This window comes from Amblyomma maculatum, chromosome 1 (assembly GCF_055883805.1).
Source record: "Amblyomma maculatum isolate TAMU_Amacu chromosome 1, ASM5588380v1, whole genome shotgun sequence".
NCBI lineage: Eukaryota > Metazoa > Arthropoda > Arachnida > Ixodida > Ixodidae > Amblyomma > Amblyomma maculatum.
In genome coordinates this window covers 75,987,061-75,993,558 of record NC_139344.1, presented here as the reverse complement: position 1 = coordinate 75,993,558, position 6,498 = coordinate 75,987,061, and positions in this window count along the sequence as shown.

Sequence of the window (6,498 nt, the reverse complement as noted above, 5' to 3'; positions counted from 1 at the left end):
TATTTACGAAACTTAAACAATCAATAATGATTATAGTTATGATGTAAAAATAGGGGAACATTTTGCGAGCAACAATTCTTAGCACTGTAACATATTACTCATTTCAATTGTACGCAAGAAGATTTTTTTTTTCACCTAGCCTGAGTGATTAACTTATCGCTCTATGTGCTAGCTAAATTTCACTGAAGACCAGTTTGAGCCGCCAATATTACACGAACTCGAAAAAAAAACAGGCCCAACGCAGTTCCATCAATTTTCTCTCACCGACCTGTCCTGAAGTAAAGGAAGCCTCCTCGACAGAGACATGAACCTCGCGCTGATAGTAGTCAATTATTTCTATGGCTTGCTCTTTTCCCACCTCCATTTATGAGAAAACAAGAAAGTATAAGAATTAAAATTCAATGTATAGATGTCTCGTCAGATATTATAATAGAGATATGACAGACAACGTAAGTCAATGAAAATAAAAGTATATCAATGGGTCATGGGACGGCATCAGATTAAATAGTGATGGTTATGAATAGTAATAACTAATGATGGTGACTGTTACGGATAATAATAGTAAATGATAGTAATAGGCCCGGATAGTGAGGTGATAGTGTTCGTTGCGGATAGTGACAGTTTCGATAGGTCTCTGGCATTAGTAGATGTAGTGATAGATAGGATAGTGATAGTTAATGAATTGGCAGTTATATGCTTTCTCATTTCCGCACGTTGAAGACCTATGTGCACCCTGTAATTTTTTTATTCGATTGTTGCGTTCAATGAAATCCAGCTCTTTTACATAGCGCATGAAGCCACAGCATGCTTGCCCCAGAACTTCAGTGTGTCGGCAATGGGTCCACCACTTCTCCCAGTGTACCCTACTGTCTTTTAACCACACGTGAAGTCAGTGAGTGGCCGCGTACTCACTGCCGTGGCAAACCTGTTCCTTGCCTCGAAGCGGCAAGGAACAGCTCAAAATTTGGTTTTATACAAAATTAACTAATTAACGCAGATTATCGCGGATCGCTAACTAGCACAGTGCCATTACACTTGGCCTAAGCTTTCCAACGGTATATGGTTCGATGTTGCTGCTAAAATTTAGATTTTAATTGAAATTTACTAAATCTCAACTAATTTGGCCCAGTAATTGATCAAAATACATGTACAATTAACCAATAATTCAATCTCATGGTTGATCACGTGACATATACTATGCTTAGAGAGATAGCTTGACAGTAGCGAAATAGACTAGGTCCTGCTTTGGCCTTCTCTGATCTTGAAGTTCAAAGCACCAGCCTGGATCGTTTTCCAAAGTTTTACCGCGGTGACAGATTTCACACTCTAAAAAAACAAACACAAAGTCAGAGGCAGTACTAGATTAGGTGCACAAAGTAAAAGCTTAATATGTGACTTAAAAAGTGTCTGTAGCACAGAACTCGCCTGAAAGCTTTGTTTATCATTATTCCCCATTCAAACAGTTCTAAGAAGAAACCAATCAATTCATGAACTTTACTTTCGGCATTCTCAATGCTTTTCTCGCAATTTTTCAAAAATGCTGTGCACTCCTGGAGCGCAGACCTGGCCCAAAAGCTCGCGCTTCACTCACTGCTGCGGCCTGCCGGCGGGCGTCAAGGAGAAAAAGCGTGTCGTTCGCAGCGCTCGCCGCCGCCGCGCGAGGAAAATCGAGGAGGAAAGCGCGGCGCGGAGGAGAGTGTCGCTCCACTAGGGTGCCTCGATACCAGCGCCGCCGTACAGGGTAGTGACACCCTTTGGCATGCCCCGCGATGGATGGATGGATGGATGGATGGATGGATGGATGGATGGATGGATGGATGGATGGATGGATGGATGGATGGATGGATGGATGGATGGATGGATGGATGGATGGATGGATGGATGGATGGATGGATGGATGGATGGAATATAGGAGCGTCCCCTTTGAAACGGGGTGGTAGCAATAGCTATCATGCTCATTCACGGCCGGTCTCGAGGGAGAGCGCGTTTCTCTCTTCTCTTACGGCCTCTCCAATGGGGTCTGTTTCCACCGCCCGCCGCGCCTCGGTGGGGTCGCCACCGCCCCACTGCTGCTAAAGCCCCTCAATAAACTTTAACTGCTTTAACTGCAGCTCCTCCGCTACAGCCGTTCACGCGCAAGGGAAACGCGCTCTCGCTCTTCGCTCCGCCCGCATCGGTTGCAACCGGCAGGTCCTGATATTTCACCCCTTATGGCTTATAGGAAGAAGCCGTAATCAGCTTCTGATTTATCGTGTATGAGCAATAAAATAGTCAATAATGCGCATGCGCGCGAGAGCGCACGCGCCTTCGTCAGTGTTGTCGCGCACGGTCGAATGAAGTTTCGGGTGCACTTACATCAACACTTTTTGCCCCACATTTTTCACAAAACTATATGTACCATTTTATGCAGTGTGTCTTTGAAAGCTGTAAGCAGATATAGCGCGACCTGACGCTAGTGCATGGCAAACTGTTCAGTGGATATTCTGTCAACCGCTGCCGTTTTCGTTTAGAGCAAAAGAGGCACTGACGAAAATTCATAGCACGTCTCAGATTCAGAGTAAGGAACAAAAATTTACGCATACAGTTAAAATTTCAGTTGTGTAGTGAAGTGGGCTGTTCTAGCTTCGTTTAAAACAAATCAGTAGGTTGAAAGTCAGCAGATGTATACGTAATCTCGCGACTGACGCACACGTAGACAGTCGTTGTCAGTTGAATACCAGTGATAAAAAAAACATTAAATCAAGGAAATGGGCATAAACAGATATGCATAATTGAAAAGAGCAGCAAGCAATAAAAAAAATGTCCTTCAAAGTTAACACATTGCACTCATTCATCAAAACGGTACATGTGGCTAGAAAATTAAGTCTCAAAATCTTTCTGGGCGGTTTGTGCACATAAGGAGCTGGCCTTTCGTTCCTGCCTGTCACCTTCTTAGCATAATTGACAAGAAGGATTCTGAGAAATTTCTCACATATTAAAAAAGCGGAACTTATAGCATGGCTATTGTCAATGCCTTCCAGGCAACTCAGCAAAGGTGAGTGCTCAAGTGCTGGCTGGATTAAGATTTGAAGGACTTCAAGGACATTTGTGTGTGGTAGGTGCACGACAGCTTTTTCAAAAAAAGACACAACCTTGTCCAAGAGGGCTACAATCTCTGGTTTTGGATAATGCAGTCCGCTAGAATCTTGTCCTCGCAGAATAGTGTACATGGGGCTGCTTCTTTCGCTGGTTTCAAGAAGGATAGCACAAGCTTCTCACCCGAAGTCACTGATTAACTTCACAATTAATGTATCCAGCGACGTAAGCTAAACTAGAATACTTGACAGTGGGTAATGGGATGACAGGAGATACCATCACAATACTTTCAGTTCCTCGGTCACTGATTGCGGCAGAGCGGAAATGATTTCGTCGATGTCGACACTAGGTTCCTAGGCGCGCAATACAGCGCGACATACAACTCCTATAGTCACCTCTGAATAAATAGCACATACAAAGCTCTTATATTCATTATTGAGGAGTGTCCCTTGAGTAACAGTGGCGAATGTGTAATAAGCTAAGCATTTTACCAAAATAATGGGGCAGCGATTGCTCTCTAAGTTAGGCATTACTGCACAGATAGTTACAAGGACAAGATAGTTACAAAGTTCAAAAACATACTAGAAAAAGAAAGAAAATATCGCTAGGAATTAGGGCTTGAAATAGATTTCCTATTTTTTCATGAAATAATCATAATATCATGTAAACATTTCATTAAACCAACGTTTATTTGCAAAATAAAATAATGTTTATAATAAAACATAAAACATTTGCTGGTCTATAAATTATAGCAAAAATGAAAACAAAACTTAAAAGCGCTTACTCTGACGTTATACTAATACTTTATGTCATGTAAGCATTGTGCAACTTACATTACATTTTTATAAAATTATTTTCATCTTCGGTGTTACCTCGATGGTTTCTCATCTAGCGCTGAAAGACGGTTTTGCCATTGTTGCTGTTATGTTTGCCTTGAATTAGGAAGTTTCTATGTGTTCACTGCTCATTAACTTTTTTTATTCATCTTCTTGTACAGGCTTGGGAAAAAATTCAGATTAAAATGAACAAAAGTAGATACCATGCCGCAATACATGTCATATGCTTGTCGAGCGTTTGCTGAGCGACAGTGTTTTTTAATATAAAGACTCCATTCACGTGTGTAGCACGCTGACAGGATGCCGCTGCAGCATCTACCTTCTGTAATCGTTCGTTTAGGGGCTGCACTCACCACGAAACCCGCGGGCGACAGCGCGAAACCAGGCAAATGCCACCCGCCGCCACTGAAGCAGATGCGGAGCGAACAGTGAGCAGGTCGCGCCCCTTGCGGCGGCGGAGAGCGTGACTCAAGGAGAAAAGTTCCCATTGTTCACGCGGCGATTGAGAAGGCCGTAAGAGCGCGCGCTCTCTCCCTCGAGACCGGCCGTGGCTCATTTTTCTCCCTATATCTTAATTATTGATATAGAGTGGTTAACTAAATCATCATTCTATTTAATTAATTTTTGTTCCTACAATACTAACATTATGTCACTTCTCTGCTTTTAAGCCACCAATCTTCCAGTCGTTTTTTGCTAGTTTCCACCGTCGGTTTATTCACCCGGCCACTGTTATCTCTAAACCACAGAACTTCAGGAACAGTGATTTCGCCTTCATGTGCAATCACTGAGTTGCTATATACTGCTGTCACCTGGTGACGGTCTGTAAACCAGGATCCTTTTAGTACACATTGTTGGTAGGGAGTATAGTGAACTAGAATACTTCTAGTGGCGCGAACGACGACGCTCGGGCACTCCGATTTTCATTGGCGCCGCCAGACGGCGCCACTGCAACATCTACTAGTCCACTTTTCAATGTTTTTTTGCAATAGTGCGACATAGTACCGATGCTTTTGTGCGCCTATTCAGTAAAAGTGGGGATATTTTCCCTATGCCGACGTATGTGTACCTCCACCCATGATAGAAGGCGTTTCATTCGACATTATTCGGGTTTTCGCCGTTGCACTAGGGTGAAAGCGCTCTTATTTCGCTGGCGTCTGCTACAGCTCATGCGGGACGAGTTATCGCGCACTGTAAATCGTTACGGCACATTCATTTGTACGGGACGGGTATTTTTCTGAGCCCTGGAGAGCCCGCTTTATTACAGAGCCAACTCAACTGTCAGCAGCAGACTGTTAGCAGAGCGGCCAGGCATCGTGCGCGGGCACGGGTTCTCGCATTTCTCCAACCACGCCGCAGTAACTTTCCTTTAGCCAATAATGATGATTATATTACACTGCGCTATTCAGTATCCACTGGTAACCAGGAATGCTCATTTTAGTTTGATATCTGCTTAGCGTTAGGAAATTTGCCAACTGGTAAAGTGAGGAGCAGCTTCAGGCCGTTATATATTTTATTTTTTTGACAAAGTGGTCATGAAAAAAAAACAAATCCTACGCTTTGAAACGAATCATCCAGCGATATTCTGTGGCGTCACCATTATTCTCCGTTCACAGAAACAATATCTGTTATAAATCATCGCTGTAAGCCAGGTGCTAAAATCTTTTCATCATCTCATATGCATAACATGTATGCCAAAATTACATACATGAGGAGGACAGAGCAGTTTTGTTTAGGTACTTCACAAGGCTTCTCCACTGCTATTTTATTTTATTTGAGTGCATGGGACAAAAGCCATCAACAATGAGTTGTTTTGTGAAATTATTGACTGCACAAACAGTCCTAAGAGCATCCATCTGCTCATCTTCAGGTGCTTCGAATCTTGACATTGCGCTGGTTAGTGCATGCGGGTAGTTAAGCAGTGATTTCAGCTGCACCAATTTGACAGGGGTCAGAGCACCCAAGTTAGCAGGTTTGCTTGGCCAGTAGCATAGTCAGTACAAGCTGTCTGCTTGAATTTAGGCTGAAGCAGGTTGTAAACACATTCTCAAGGTCAGCCACAAACTGGTATCACTTGAAGGGTACAAAAGGCCTCTGTTGTCCTTAAAATTAGTAAAATTAGCCAAGTTTAATACATGTGACTTATCTTTTTTCTTAAAAAAAAAAAAGATTAAAGCCTTCATCACAGTTAGTTTCAGGTAGGATTTGAGGTAGAATAGAGAGACCACAATTTTATACAGCTGCCAGCCAACTGACTCACTCCAGGCAATTTTTAATTTTGAAGTTAAGTAATTAGTAATTATTTTTTCTAATTGACTAACTATTGCCTTTAGACAATAACTGGGTTTGCTGAATTTGAGAGCGCCTTCTAAAACCTCCATTCCATTTATTTCCGATAAAGAAAGCCTCATCGTTTTTCCAAGCTCTAAAGAAAGACCGCGAAATACAAAAATTATCAGCCTGTATAGCGCTGAGACTGGGCTGTTGAGTCACGGCCGCAGCTAATTCTGTCACTCAAACCATGCACGGTTGGGAGCACCACAATATAGTAGCGCATGAATGCGTCAGTCACGTGATTTTTTTTTATTTC